Genomic DNA, 16,646 nt, shown 5'->3' with positions numbered 1-16,646 from the left:
TGAGATTCTAAGGGCACCTAAACGTTCTGGGAGACCTTAGGTCAAGTTTTCTTTGTGGACCTAAAAAAATACTTGTAACACCATAAAACTAAAAACTGTAATCATTGAGTAGGTTATACAAGATCTGTGAGCATATACTGCAACAAGAGGGAAATATAATGGTTGGTATTTTCATGTTTCTGCTGGATAATACAGAGGATCCAGCCCATTGAAATGATCAAGAATATAGGAGTTGACTAGGGATGTGGCTCAGTGGTAAAGGACCTGCTTAGCAAGCTTGAGGACCTATGTTCAATCCCCAGGCACCTTCCCCACATGTGGGGACCACGGGTGGGCATCGTGAACACTATGGCTCATGGATTTTGCCCAAAGGGAGGAAAGAAAAAGGGCCGCAGTGCCTCCTTTCTTTGGGTCTGTGACGTCTGAGGCTGTTTAGAAGTTTGGAAAAAGAAGCAGTTTCAACCAACTGAAGGCAATGTGGATGAGAGTTGAATGTTATTTACTATTGTCTGGGAAGAGAGTTAGTGGGTGGGAAAATGACCTTTGATCACAGACTGTCTCACGGTGTTTGAAAATTTCCATCTTATTTTGATTTTTAAAATGCCAGTCTCCAAAGTTCAGCCCACTAAAGGAGGCAGTTGGCTCTGATTTTGGCAAGACTAAATAATCGTGATTGTAGTTGGCACATGTTTGAGATAGATATGTGTTGATGAACAAAACAATAGAAGAACTAATATTTAAAGGTCCAGAAAGGGGATTAGGCATATCCTGTACAGATACAGTAATCTGCAGAGATATTCCAAAACGTGAATCTCTGTAGGACCCCTGGAAAAACACAGGTGACCCAACTTTACATTTGAGATTGGTATGAATTCGAATTCCAGTTAAGCGTACACATGCTGTAAAAATGATTTTTCTAAATACATTATAAAGCTGGACATGGTAAATTCGAATTAGTTAAGCGTACACATGCTGTAAAAATGATTTTTCTAAATACATTATAAAGCTGGACATGGTGGCACTATAATCCTACACTTGGGAAGCTAAGGCAGGAGAGTCACCATGAGTTTGAGGTCAGCCTAGACTAACATAATGAGTTCAAGTTCAGCCTGGACTACATAGCGAGACTGTCCAAAAAAATCACAAGCCTTAAAAATTTCTGTACTCTTTGACCTAAAAAAATCCAGAGAGCATAGCAGCCTAAAGGAATTACTCATAGATGCAGCTAAAGATCTAAAATAATGTTCTTTGCATGATTATTTATAAGAGAAAAAATGGAGTTCTTAGCACGAACTGAATCGTGATGTGTCAATTACTGTGGGCACTGTCAAATTTGCTGTATCATATTTCTTCAGAGACACAGGCTAGTTTGATTTAAAGAGGCCAGGACTGGGAGGAAGGATACACATAGAAAAAGGGCGATGTGCTGAGAGAGGACGAAAGCACAGGCAGGGAGGGAATCAGGGAGAGATAGAGAAATAAACAGGGACGGAGACAGGCACAGAGCTATCAGTTCCTGTTGAACAGTGTCGAGTGAGTCAGTGTAGACGAAAGACTTGAAGAGTCATGTAGAGGTACAAGTGGCTTCAAAGGCAGGTCCACAGCTCCCTGCCTGCACAGGATCTCAGTGGCACTGAATCACCCATCTTTGGGATGCTGGCCACACAGAGAGGAGAGGCCAACAGAAGGGCTGAAAAGAGGGAGAGCAGGGCAGGGCTGTCAGCTCGGACTGCTGAGCCCTGGATGGGCAGGAGTAAGAGGAGGGAGCCCCAGGCCTGCCCTGGCCTGCAGGAGAGGGGAAATGGCTCAGGTCACAGGTGAGGGGAAGATGTCACATTGCAGGCTGCACTGCACTGTGGCTTTGGAATAGATGCCTCAGCACATTCTTTCTAAGTGTGTCCCTCACCTTCCCAGGAGTCAATTTCTAAATAATCATTGGGTAATGCTGTTCTGGTCTTGGGGAGGATTTTTGACATTTTCCTTCAATAATTACTCCAGTTTTATCATGTCACATATAATCCAGAGCTCAGGGGAGGTTTGATTCCTTTCAGTCTCAGTGGGTTGGGGTGTGTGTGTGTGTGTGTGTGTGTGTGCGCGCAGGTACATGTTCAGGCCTGCGGGGAACTCACGGTGGATAAAGTCCTCAGTCTTCTCTGGCTCACAGTTCCTCTCCCACTGACTGAAGTCAGTTTCTAGATCACTTTGCCTTCTCAACATGCTCTTTTGTTCTGCATTGCAGTCTCTGGCACAGCCTTTTCATTTGATTTCCTTTGCTCCAAGCCTCACACCCACACAGAGTCTGTGTGAGCATCAGTCCTTACTGAAGGCTCGTTCCAGCAGCCAGCCAGCTTTTCTACTGTCACACAGCCATCTCCCCTTTAAACCCTCAACTTCTTCCTCTTCTCAGACCCTTTGTTCCCTGCAGAAGCCCAGTTCTCTGCTTTTAATTTGAAGAATTAATGTAAGCTTCCACCCCTTCCTTTTCTCAAGATTAGTTTTACCCCCAGCATCCTTATGGTCTTGATTTTTTTAAAAAGGCTTCTTGTTCCTTTGATTTTTCAGTAGCACCAAACCAGAAAGGGATTCTGAAAAAGGAGGCTGTCTTAGATTGAGTTTTCAGAAGCAGACTTCGAGACGATTCCTGTAAAACTTATTTAAGAAAACGTGTTGGGAAGGGAACAGGTAGCACAACCCTGGAAGAAAGAAGGCAAGTAGAAGTGTGAGAGCAAGTCCTAACGAAGGTTTTGACTCAGTCGCTCTGGAGACACCTTACAATTGCCCCCACATTGGGAAGACAGCTGGAGGAACGGACTCCTATGTTCATTACCCATTTGTTAGCACTGCCCCTGTGGGGACAGAGATTCCCAGGCTCAAGGGCAAGAGATGCAGGTGCGGGCCTTGGGAGGGAGAGCACAGAAAAATGCAGTGAGGAGTTTCCTCATGGATGTGGGCTCCAGCACTCTGAAGAGAGCAGAAGCAGGTATCCCTGTCGATGCAGCAGTGGCTGCTGAGTCATCAGGGCAAGGGCTATTGTTCCAGGCCCTTTTCCCATTTATCTGAACCTCTCAGGCATGATTTGGCTGCTCAGGAGGACTGCATCTCGAAGGAGCCTCATCATCAGAGGAGAAAGGTGAGCATTTACCCTAAGATCTGGGGATCTGCAACAGCACATCTCTCCTTCTTGATGGGAGATGGCCTCTCTGGCTGAGACAACACCCCTCTGTAGAGGGTGACTGTGCTGTCCTCTCTCAGAACTGCCTCATCTACCTTTGTCTGCTGAATGCAGAAGGCAAATTGCTATTCTGTTTGAGGCACAGCTTTCCTGTTTGTGGTGATTTTCCCCACACTAGCAGCAGTGCATTGGGTAGAGAAATGAACCAAGTCATGGCATTTGAGGGGGTCCTCAGATTGGGAATAAGAAATCTTGTTTACCCTTCAGGAACTTGACCTCAGGTGCTACAGTCAGGTCCACATCAGCTCGTCTACTCTGAACTGGAGTTGCTAGTGTGAACTCTGTGATCTTGGGCTATTCCTCCCGTGCACCCAGGACTGCCTCTTTCCCTTCTTTCTCCAGAATGAACTCTGGAAAGGGGGAATTTGGGGAGGAGGAGATTTATCTAGAGTTTGGTCATCAGTGCTTTGCCAACAGACTTAATTGCTCCATCTAGCCTGATTCTTTCCCTAGTTTAGCAGCACTTTCCTCAACTGCTCTTTGCAAAACCATTGCACGCAGAGAACTCCTGCTGACTTGCCACTTGACTAAATACTGACAGTGGTAGGCAGTCCGCTAGCAATACAGAGGGCTCTGAAAACCAGGGTCTGCCACAGACATCTGAAAGGCTCTGCAGACATCCTGCAGTTTCCAGTGAGTCTCCTGTCAGGTACTTATCCATCTTTGCGTTGTGGGGTGGCAATACTGTTTCTTGAAAATGTACGCATTTTTTTCTTTCTCCTCCTTAGATCCTCGAAATGACAGTGAAGAAATCACAACAAAAATGCTTAAATACACAAGGACAAAGAAAATTGGCGAGGGTATAGAAACAGATGACAAATGTCAAGAACATTTTGGAAGCTGAAAGTCAGTGGTAACTGATGTAGGAAAGCAGAGAAAGTTGAAGTTTAAACCTAAAAAGGAGAGTTGTGCACAAGGAAGAAACAAATAGATTCCTCACCACAGGACCCCATATAGAAGACACCTGAAGATGGGGGTGGAGTGGGCCAAAAATAAACACATTTTGGCTATCTGAGAAGAAGTGTGCCTCTCAGATCTCTACCCCCATTTTGTACAACTAAGCAACTACCTTCCTCTTCATTGGAAGAGGATGGGACATTCAAACAAAGAGGTTGTGGATTTGGACATCCCAATCACAGTTGAGATCAGAGATCTATACTAAAAATTAGCATAAGCGAAAGTCTACCTTTGAATGGCAAAGCCCTCAATTCACTCTTCCCGCTCAGTAGCCACAATGATGGCAGACAAGCTATACTCACTAGGAAGAAGAAAGGAAGGGGTGTGTGTGTGTGTGTATGTGTGTGTACTGAGTAGGCCAAGGGAAAAGGCCTACTAACATTTGGTGTTTTCCCAGTGAAGGAGCTGTATCCCCACCTGATCACCCTGCTGTGAATACTACTGGCAGAGTCTCAATTTATACATTTAGATCAGGATTGTGCTAACTTATGTATCACTTGTCATCATGGGGGAGAAACCAATATGAAAGATATTTGAACCTACCAACCACCCAACCAGCCATATTAGGGAGAAAAAGATAATGCAGAAAGTAAAAGAAAGTTTCAAGAAAAATCCTAGACTTTGTGAGTCTCATCTTTATGAAAACAGAACAGTAAGCTAAAAAAGAATGTCCAGAGAATTAGAGTCCTTAAAAATGTTAAATATGATAGCATAAATAAAAATTCAATAAGTAAGGTACAGTATAATTTCAGGAATTCTCTGAGATAGTAGAAGAAAAATACAAAGAAATAAAAAAGAGAAGAGACAAGAAAATTCTGGTGTTAGCCCAGAAGATCCAGTAACTGATTAAGACAAGTTTCATAGAGAAAGCAAGGGAAAGAAATTATTACACTAGTATACATGATAGACTAATAAAAAAGGAAATAACATAATGTCCACAGTTGTAGTAAATTGTAGCACCTTCACAAAAACTAACGCTACACTGTAGTGAAAAGATAATGGACCATTGCTATGTGGAGAGGTTAACCCTTAGGAACAATGTTGACTAAAGCTAAGCATCAGTAAGAGTGCCGTTTCTGAGTGATACTGTTTCTATGTTTAAAAGCAAGCAAACATAAACAAGGTACCATCTAGTAATATATACAGTGCCTTAGTTACTTTTCTAATTTCTGAGACAAAATACCTGACACACAAAGTTAAAGGAGGAAAGGTTTATTTTGGCTCAAAAAAATTTTTTTTTGGTATGGGGGATCGAACACTGGTCCTTGCACTTGCGGGGCAGGCGGTGGAACCACTGAGCTAAATGCCTGGCCCTTGGCTCACAATTCGTAGAGGCTTCAGTCCATCATACTGGTTCCAAGGCAGGGTGGCATGGCAGAGGGCAATAGCAGAGGAGAAATAGCTCATGGCATGCAGAACACAGCAAAGCAGCGAAGTAGGGAAGTAATGAAGCAGCAAGCAGCAAGCAAAGCAGCAGCAGCCTGTCTCTCCCTTTTATCCCTTCCAGGCTACCCACCCTTTGGGTGGTGCCATCACACCCAGGGTGCGCCTTCCCATTATCCACACACAGAATTATGGTAGACCAGTGAGTAGACTAATTTAGTAAACACACACCCTTAATCCAAGCATCATACACTCTAACCCAGCCACCTTTGAAACTCCCCACCTATGAGTGTGAGGCTTGGGGGGACATCAAGACATAGGCTATAACATGCATAGCCCCCCTTTTTTTCAGTACCAGGGATCAAACTCAGGACCTTGAGAGGCAGTGAACTAAATCCCTGGCCCAAGCTATAACTTATATATTTAGCGAAATAAAGAAAAGAAAAAAAATCATGAGACTGTTGTTAGTTATGTGGCTGGTTAGTTAGTCATGTTTGCTTCTGTTATCATCTCTTTTTTCTCTATTACTGTCATTAAATAGCTTTCTCTGACTTTGACCCTCCTGCATCTCCCTTAAAAGAACAGCCTTATCCCCCACCCCCACCCAAAAGAATAGGGCTGAGGACATAGCTCAATGCAAAAGCCTTGGGTTCAACCCCTAATAAAGCAAAAACAGATAAAAAAAACCAAAAATAATAAAACAAACAAAAACAGAACCAAAACCCAAACAAAACAACCCTGTGATTTCATTGGGCCCACCTATATAATGCAGGAAAATTTCTCTATCTCAAGATACTTAATTCAGTCACATCAAGAAAAAAAATCCTGTGTGCTATATAAAGTAATGTATATAAAGTAAGTTCTGGCAATTGGGGTATGGAAATGCCTTAGTTACTTTTCTTATTGCTGAGACAAAATGCCCAACACTCAAAGTTAAAGGAGGAAAGGTTTATTTCAGCTCAGTTTGTAGAGGTTTCAGTCCATAGTTGGCTGGCTCCAAGGCAGGGTGTCATAGCAGAGGGGTGTTACAGAATAGGGATAGTCCATGCAAAGCAGGCAGGAGACAGTGAATCAGCAAGCAGCAGCCAGTCTGCCTTCCCTTTCTCCCTTTATGTTCCATCCAGGCTATAAGTCTATTGATGGTGCTCCCCCACACCCAGGGTGGGATTCCCACTATACACAGCCAGAAATATGCTAATTCCAATCAATGGACTATTTTAGGGCCACATACCCTTAATCCCAGGATCCCTGTCCTAGATGTAGCCAGCTCTGAAAAACTCCATCTATGAGCACATGAGGCTTTGGAGGGACATCTAGATACAAGCCGTAACAACATTTTTGGAGGGCAGCATCATTCAGCTCACTATATGTCACTTGTAATGATTCACAGATTTCTACAATTGTCTACATAACAAAACCCAAGATAAAGTACAGATTTTTAGAATTTATATGAGAGTTTAGCATGGTGATTCAATTGTTTTGCTATAGTTTAGGCATAAAGAGCTAGACAATCTAATTTTTCAAAAGATGTCATATATAACATTAAGAAATGATAAAGTGTCTTGTAGTAAATCTAACAAAAGATATTTAAAACATTTATGAAGAAACTCGAAAAAATGATAGAAAAATATCAAAGGTGACCTAAATAGAAAAACACATTTTGAACATGTACACAAATATAATATCATAAAATTTTCATGTGTCCATAGGAATATAGAGATTCTGTTTCAATTATAATTAGTTCTGAACAAAAACTGAACCAAGAAGACATAAACTCTTGAATAATCCAGTAACAGGTAATGAAATTGAGGCAATTATAAAAAAAAATCTACCAAGTAGAAAAGTCCAGGATCCAATGGATTAACCACTGAATTCCATAAGAAGTTCAGGGAAGATATAATACCAATATTCCTCAAACTCTTTAATGAAATCCAAAGAGAAGGAGTACTTCCAAACTCATTCCTAGAAGCTAGTGTTATCCTTATTCCAAAATGAGAACCCAACTGAAAGAGAAAACCACAGGCCAATCTCTTCAATGAACACAGATGCAACAAATCATGAAAAAGATCATATGTTATGACTGAGTAGGTTTCATCCCAGGGATACAAGGATGGTTCAACATATGTAAAACAATAAATGTAATGTACCACATAAACAGAAGCAAGGACAAAAATCACACCATCATCTTGATAGATACAGAAAAAGACTGTGACAAAACCCAACATCTATGATAAAAACTCTAAAAGAAAACAGATATAAAAGGACTTTATCTCAACATGACAAGAGCCATTTATGATAAACCTATTCTCAACATCATATTAAATAGGGAAAAGCTGAAAGCTTTCCCTCTGAAATCAGGAACAAGACAAGGATGTGCACTGTCACCACTCCTGTTCAGGACAGTACTTGAAACATTAGCCAGAGCAGTATGGCAAGAGAAAGGAAAAGCTTACATATAGAAAAGGAAGAAGTCAAACTATCCTTTTTTTGCAAATGACATCACCTTCTACATGGAAGACCGAAGAAATTCCACCAAAAGACAAATTCAGCAATATAGGAGGGTATAAAATCAACACTCAAAAATCAGGAGTGTTCCTGTACACCAATAATGAACTCACCGAGAAATAGGAAAACAGTACCGTTCACAATATCATTGAGAAGTTAAATACTTAGGAATTAACCTAATCAAGGAAGTGAAAGATCTTAACAATGAAAACTACAGCACTCTAAAAAGAGGACATGAGAAAATGGACAGATAGCAGCCCATTTTCCTGGGAAGGCAGAGCCAATATTGTCAAAATGGTCACATTACCAAAATTGACATATAGATTTAATGCAATCCCAATGAAATATCAATAGCATTCCTCACAGAACTAAACAAAACTATTGTAAGATTTATACGGAACCAAAAGAGACCCATAATAGCAAGCAATTGTTATACTTTATATCTAGATGTCCCCTCAAAGCCTTATGCATTTGTAGGTGGGGCCTTTGGGAGGTGATTTTATTATGGGTGCATGATACTCATCAGTGTATTAGTCCACTGATGAGTTTATAGCTAAACATGAAGGTGAAGCCTGGTTGGAGGAGGTGGAACAATAGGGGTGTGGCCTGGAAGGTTTTATCTCCCTCCTCCATTGATCACTCTCTTATTCCTGCCACTATGCTATGAGGCTTTTCCCTTCTGCCATGCCCCTCTGCCATGCTGCTTTGCCTTGGAGTCAGCCAACTATGATTGAAACCTCTACAAACTGTGAGACAAAATAAACTTTTTCTTCCTACAGTTGTAGGAGTCTGATATTGTGTCTTAGCAAGAAGAAAGTAACTAAGACAGCAATCCTGGGTGACAAGAACAAAGCAGGAAGAATCACAAGCCCAAATTTCAAATTATACTACAGAGCTACAGCGATAAAAACAGCATGGTACTGGTACAAAAGCAGACACGTGAATCAATGGAACAGAATAGAAGATAAACAAGTCCAGACACATTAAGTCATCTGATCTCTGACAAAGGAGTCAAAAACATATCCTGGAAGAAAAATAGCCTCTGCTGGGGAAACTGGTTACACACATACAGATTGAATCTTGACACATTTCTATCACCATGCACCAAAAGAAAATCAGAAGGGATCAAATACAGAGATATAGCTGGGCATGGTGATGTACACTATAATCCTAGAACTAGGGAGTCTGAGGTAGGAGGATTGCCAGCCTGGGGCTGCATCATGAGTTCAAGTCCAGCCTGAACTACATAGCAAGACCCTGTTTCAGTGCCCTCCCAAAAGGACATAGATACTAAAACAATCTGCTGGAAGATAAAATGGTGCTGCATATTGTATTTTGTAATTGACTGTAACTTAATTTTTTCTTAGAAATAAATTTTTAGTTTACAAAATTAGTAGTATGCAATGACACAAGCCATCAAAAATCTCTGAATGGTTCTGCACCAATAATTTGAGATGTGTTGCTCTATCTTACTCAAAACTGATGTCCATGTGATTTTTCTTTTCCAAAACACATAGATTTTCTGATTCCTTGAGAATCTTACTCTTAAAATATTAATTTCATGTGGGATTCCAGAATTGTTTTGTTTCATTCTGGATATTTGCCTTGCATATATAAAATTGTGGTTATTTTCGGCATGCATTTTTCCAGAGACACATGTAAATGTAGTTGTAATTTCCTGTTGTTAATGGCACTGTCTTTAAATTTAGAGTCAGGTTTTAAGGTTGATATGTAGAAGTGCAAGAAATTGGATTGCTTTCTACACGATATCCTCTACAATTAAGTGTTAATTTACCTATTTGTTGCTTACTTATATCATATATCACATGGTATAGGAAAGCAATTGGATATGGTTTAAGGCATCTCATGGACTGCGTGAATGATAAATGAACCTTATGCTACAGAGGAATGAAACATATAAATTTAAAAAAATATTATCATTGTAAGATAACAAAACCAAACCAAATCTTCTGTCCAGTGCTTGCTTGGCACACATTTTCGCGAAGTTTCAGGCTGTGTGGGTAACACCAAGGGCACAAAGCTTGCTCAACAGCTGTATGTCAGCAGGGCCCCAATCTTCATAGGATTCTTCCTCTACAGATGCAGCCCAGCAGGCAATTGTGTTAACCTATGGTCTTGGAGTTATATAGGGAAATTAGATAGGAGATGACTTTTAGGATCTAGGCTTCTGATGTGTCCAAATATATCTGTTTTGGATCTCCTTTTCCCCTCAAAAAGATTCACTAAAAAAATTTTTTTTGAAGCTGGATTACTTGCTGATTTCCAGGGTCCTCATACACCTGCTACGTCTCAAGGGAGTTTTTTTTGGTATGATCTTTTAATCTTCTGGAAAGCTAACAAAATATTGCCTATGCCTGGCTTTCCATCAGAAACAATCTCTTTCCATCATAATGCTTTGGAAAATATTTTATCATTTGTATTGTGGAGTCATTTAACTCTTAACATACCAATTTAGTGTTTTCTATATATTCTTGCTATTTTTTATTTCACTCTTGGGGTGTTACATTTCTAAGTCTTCACAGTATCTTCTACTTTCTTACCAACTAGCCATTCTTGAACAATCCCCTAATATTTTGCTTTGTTCCACATTTCATTATCATGTCTTTAGAAAAGGGCAGATGTGAGGTGGAAGGCCGCAAAATACTTCCAAAGTCTTCTACTCCTTCCAGGGTTCTCAGCAGCAGACTCTCTGTCTCTACTATTATTTAGGCACCACTCCACCCTCATGCTATAATCATCACTAAGTTAGGGCTTAGCTGTGGTCTGGGACCTTGATTGTAGTGGTACTAACATATTAGAATAGGTAAAGTATTTTTCCCCTACCAAGAGCACCTAGCAAACCAAAAGCAGGCAATTGTGTTAACCTACGGTTTTGGAGTTCCATAAGGAAATTAGATAGGAGATGACTTTTAGGATCTAGGTTAGTTAGTGGAGTGAGAACAAGTAGTAAAAAGGTCCTCAAAGATGAGGTGATCAAATAACTTCACCGAAGTTACGAAGAAGCCCTAGTGGCTCAGTTTGGCTATTGCAGAGGCTGTGGGTAGAAGAGCATGGGGAAGTACCACACAGCATGCAAGTTATGGAGAGCGAGGCCGCGCTTAGGTATATGCAAATATGCGGCCGGCGCTCTTTCGGAAAGGCGCGGAGACCAGGGAGGCAAATCCAGAAGCCGAATCCAGGAACTATCCAGAGATTCTGACTCTTAATAACAACTCCGAGAAAAGTCCCAGAACTGTTGACTACGGAGGTCACGTGAACCGCCGGAGCCCACCTCTAATTGGCTGAAAAAGCTCATTCTCCTTCTCCTTTTCTCAAACGTCTTCTCGAAACTACGTTTCCCAGAGCGCCTTGCGGAGCCTGCTCATCCTGGAGAGCTAGATGGCGGGAGTGGAGAGGGGGAAGGACAGGCTAAATCTCTCGATTAAGTAATCCCGCCTTCTTGAGGTCGGAGACGTGAGCGTGGCCCTTTACTCAGAGAAAGGGGCCACCGCGATGTCTTCTGGGAATTGTAGTATAGCGGAGGTCCAGTACCCGGGGAAGAGCCGGATGGCAAGAGGCCTGGGAGGTCCGACCTTCCACGCTGGCTCCTCCCTTCCCGCCAGGTGGCGCTGCGCGTGGATATCTGCCTGTCCACCTGCTGGCAGTTATTTAATGAGGATTTTCCTTCTATAACCTAATATTGACCGCCCTTCAAGCTTAGGTTTCGATTAAATAAAAGCTAGAGAGATTTGCTGAGAAATGGCGAAGCCATGTAAAAGAAATGATAACGGCCCCAAATTACCTCCCCACGGTGTGCTGCTCATCGGACATTTTATAAGGTTACAAAGAGCCATGCCGCTGCGCACGAGGGGATCAGTTTGGTGTCAGGACTTACATCAGGAGGTAATTTCCGCCTTTCGAGAGCGTTATCTGGTCTTCCAGGCGTTCTCGTTTGATCCAACACGACCCTTCAATCCAGCCTTACCCATATTTCTGTCTTCAAGTCTGTTCTCTCTGCTAAACTTTGGGGGAGGTTGTTCTTATTTTACCAAGGGGAAATTCAGAGTGTGATGGATAGAGATGTTGAGCTTTCCGGGTTATACAGCTATAAGGGTAGGTAGAACTAGTTCTGACTCTTGTCTCAGACCGGTTCTGTGTGCTTCGTGAGGTGTTAGTCTCCTCAAGTTTTCTGTTATTTCCTGAGGTAAAGCCTTGCTCACTGTGACTGTTCTGACAGTTTTATACATACTGTATTTGTCAAAAGTGCCAGCACAGTTCTAGACATTGTGATGAATGCTGAGGACATGGTTTTAAATGGGAGGAGACATGATCTTACTCTCATGGAATTTAGTTTATTAGGGAAAACAGTTACTCATTATATCATACAAATAAGAATACAGTGTCAAATTGTAATAATAATGTAAAAGACACAGGACATTTCAAGAGGGAATAATAGAGAGAAACACACAGACTGAGAAATTATGGAAAAAGTGCTTGATCTGTGAGACCTGAAGGCTGAGAAAATGGAAGCCCTGTAAGAGCCAAGAGAAGAGTGGTTCAGGCAGAAGGAACAATAGTAATGGCTCTGAGGTGGGAAAGAGCTTGATATTTTGTTATTCAAAGAACTCAAGGGATGTCCTTTGTGACTGGAGCACAGTAAAGAAGGGAAAGAATGGGCCAAACTGAGGCTAGCCTCATTTTTTTCCCAGCCCTGCAACTTCTAAACTATCCCCACACTGGTGATAAACATTTTCAATACTCAAATATGACAACCTTACTCCCTTTGGAGCTTTGTATCCTCTACAAATTTAGTTCAAATTCCTCATTCCAGTTCTTAAGTACCTTCCTAAGTGGATTTATCTTGCTTTCTAGCCTTCCTTTTTTTTTTTCTCATTGAGTTTATTGGTACTTTTAAACTATACAGTGTCATTACATTTATCATTCGGATCTTGTACCTTTACGTGACATCTTGGTTCTCATTTCTTCCCCGTACCTCTGCCCTCCCTTTACCCTCTCCCTGTTTACAAAGACTTTGTTTCCATTTTTTCATTTTCTCATGTTTTTACTTTTCCCTTATTTCCTTTCCCACTTCTCCTACACCTTTAGCCCTTTTCTTCCTATTTCTAGCCTTCCCTTTTTGACATGTACTTCATCTCTGCTAGGCATGCCCTATCTTCTGTGCTTGCAGGTTAACTTTTACTTACCCTTTCTGTCTTGGCTGAAATATCACCTCCTGCGTGTCCTTCTCCCTTTGCACTCTCAATTAACTTATGGTTCCTCTAGGATATAATTACCACTTTGAATACTAATTTTTCCCATGGGGCAGTGGGCTCCTCCATTCAGGGACTTGTCTTCTATCTCTGAATTATGCAGAACACAAAGTCAGAAGTTGGAATTTTCATAATAAATATCTATAGAGAAAATGATTAGAGCAGCTAGACAGGACTAACCTGATTAGAAAGTGACCTGTGACTCCTAACCTCTGCAGAGTAGAGATTAGCATACAAAAGAGTGCAATGGACTGGGAGTGTCGAGTGCCTGCCTAGCATTCATGGGGGCCTAGGTTCTATCTCCAGCATGGGAATTGGGAAGGGGGAGAAAAGATGAGTAAGAAGTCCACACTAATCTATGCTTATTATGGGCCAGATACTGTGTCATCCATCGTGTCATTGAATCCTCATAACAATTGTGGTCTTTGTTTCTTTTTGCTAGTAAGAAAACTGGTACCCAAGACTTGACCAAAAAAGATTCAATTAATAATGGGAAACCTGGGATGGGAATCTAGGTCTTTCTGACCTCAAAGCTTGAGTCTCCTATTGTTTTTTCTGTTCCCTTTGCTCCCATTTTAATACCTTTTTCCAGCACAGAAGCCTGAAAAGTTTAAGGAACTGAACTCTGATGTCCTCTATTTCTGGTATGTCATTTGCACCTTTGAGGACACTAGCCTGGAACAGTTGTTATATAGGGGATGTACCTCTTCCAGAAACCATGACTCATATCAGTCTCTGCTTACATCAGTCTCTATAGGGCCTGAATATCACACAACTCAGGGAAGCAGAAAATCCAAGAAAAAGCTTTTGGCTAGTGCTGTCCAAAAGAACTCTCTGAGATGATTAAAATAGTCTCTCTCTAGGCTGTCCAATATGGTAAAGTCTCAAGATTCTATTAAAGACAGCATTTCCAACCTTCTCAATGGTCTCTGACTCCAGGCTGTCTTCAAGACATTCAGTCGGAGACTGTAAAACTGTAGGCTAGGTCTTCAAGGATCCTCCAGATCCAGGCTTTGCTCAGCTGTAGCAAGATCTGTGCTCAAAAATACACATCAGGATACAGACAGATGAAGTGCATATGCTTAGGAGATGGTCAGTGCGTTACTGATAGCGCCACCTAGCATCCTGCTCAGAACTTTGCCCAGAGCAGGTACTACATTAACATGGTATGAATGAATTTACCCTTTCTCTCTCAGCCTAGTGCTTCCTCACCTACTGTGATTGGCTTCTAGAAACCTTCCCTAGCATTTCAAACTGATAGCTTTTGCCAGGCAGTGAAGATTAATGAAACCAAGGCTTTATAACCATTACCTCCATTTTGCTTTTTTTTTTTTTTTTTTTTTTTTTTTTTTTTGGAAAGGAGTATCAAGGGGAAGTTGCAAAACCATTGAGTAATAATCTATTGGAAACATGCTGCATCCAGCATTTAAAAACGATTTTTATTTGGAAACTGTGTACAAAATCAAAGCCCAAAGAAGTATCTGCTACATGTGATTAGTGGTGGTAAGGAAGGAAGACTGGCCCAAGAGTCATCCTGGACCTGGACCTCTAACCAACAGGCTGTATGGCCTTTGACAATGTGTTCCATGACTTTGTGTAGTTCAATGCAGTATTAGACTCTAAAAAAAATTCTTTTATAGTTAAAGCAAGTATTTAAAAACTAGTGATTCACATTCACAGTCAGCCTGTATTAAGCAACTTTTGGGTGTTCATTTGCTTGAATCAGGCCTATTTTCATTATTTACTCTTTCTAACACCTTTCACTTAATTCTTCCATTATCAGTGCCTTCCTCACTTGAAAGATATTCACTCCTTTTTGGCCGTTTCTTCAAATTCTAATAAATTATCTTGGATTTCAGTCATTCAGTCACTGCTCTTTGGCCCAGCCTGAGTCCCTTTAATTCTTAGCAGTGTCAGCTCCCAGGCATAGCACAAAGAGGATTCCTGGTCTTTTTCTGTGCCCCTCACCCAGTACTTCCAGCCTCCCCAACAGAAACACAACTGAAGAATCAAGGTTGTATTCTGGCAGTTGTTTCTTTCACCACTAGATGGCACATGTACTGCGGTCATCAGGCTTTTTCGGCAAAAACTTCAGGCCTAAAAAACTCCATGTCAAATCCACAAAAGCTTTGATAGGAATTACAAAAGCACAAAATATGCAAAAGAATGAGATAAAAAGTTGAGGAAATCGGAGAAAATAGAAAACAAGTAAAAGAAGTAACTCTGGATGGCATTAGCTTTAGAACAGTGCCAGCAGAGGCTCACATACTTAGCTCCCAAATTTCTGAACAGCTGAACAGGAAAACTCAAATGGAACAGAATTCCAGAGCTCATACGAGAAAAACAAAGTACGACTTTTTAGGAGCTCAACTTTTCTTGATCCTGAGACTGGAAAGCTATTTTTCCTGTGGGTCCACTGATAGAACAGTGCCATGAATACAGCTATGACTTAACTGGAGTAATTTCTTATGATGTCCTTCTATGCTGGCTATAGCATGATGCTGAAGTACAGTTGAAGATAATCAAGCATTTTTTTAAATGGAGACATAACATTTGTACTTTTTTATGGGCCACAGTAGGATAATTCAATATATGTGTATAACGTGTAGCGATCAGGCCAGGATAATAAGCATTCTTATTCTTCGAATATTAACAGTTTCTATGTGTTGGGAACTTTTGTATTTCTTTTCTAGTTATTTTGAAGTGTATCATATATTTTTGTAACTAGTAGTCACCCTATGGTGCTATAGAAAGTCAGAACTAATTCTTCCCTAATTTGGTGCTGCTTATCTAACTCATTTCCATCTTCCATCTCTCACTGCCTGTCCCAGTCTCTGGTGATCATTTTTCACTCTGTCTATAAGATCAATTTTTTTGTTTCCACAAATACGTAAGAAATAGGAAAAGCAGTTTTATGGAATTCAAAACATAGGTTTCCAGAACTGAGTAAATTCATTATTTGCTTCTGTATTCTTCAGGAGCGATATTTGTATCCCCTACCCCAGAATTTTAGTGGAATTTGGGAAGAGAGAACTCTCCATGGAGACCATAGTCTCCAAGATGGCCTTTCAGTGATCCCCACTACTTGGTCTTCATACCCTGTCTAGTCTTCTTTCATGCGGTACCAGGGGTAGTCTGTGTGACCAAAACAGTATGAAAAAAGTTATTTTATCTTATTTCCTTCTATGTTATTTCCCAGATCAGTTTATAACTTCTGTCCTTGTTTTTATTTCTGTCTTCTGAATATTGTGTTATATATTCTGGGGAAAACCAGCTGCATGTCATGAGGGGCCCTAAGG

General features: G+C 41.0%; 1 long non-coding RNA gene across 2 annotated transcripts in view; it reads left to right on the top strand.

Annotated features, from left to right (window-relative positions):
- The first annotated feature begins 11,920 nt into the window (after nt 1–11,920).
- LOC104867143 overlaps nt 11,921–16,646 on the top strand; it is a 101,535-nt gene continuing 96,809 nt past the window's right edge. For both annotated transcript variants that reach the window (XR_781687.2, XR_781686.1), the window contains exon 1: nt 11,921–11,980. This is a non-coding gene — a long non-coding RNA (uncharacterized LOC104867143). The remainder of the gene's footprint in view (nt 11,981–16,646) is intronic.

This window comes from Fukomys damarensis, unplaced genomic scaffold, assembly GCF_012274545.1.
Source record: "Fukomys damarensis isolate Sample0158 unplaced genomic scaffold, DMR_v1.0_HiC HiC_scaffold_22, whole genome shotgun sequence".
NCBI lineage: Eukaryota > Metazoa > Chordata > Mammalia > Rodentia > Bathyergidae > Fukomys > Fukomys damarensis.
This window is presented reverse-complemented; position numbering and strand designations above follow the sequence as displayed.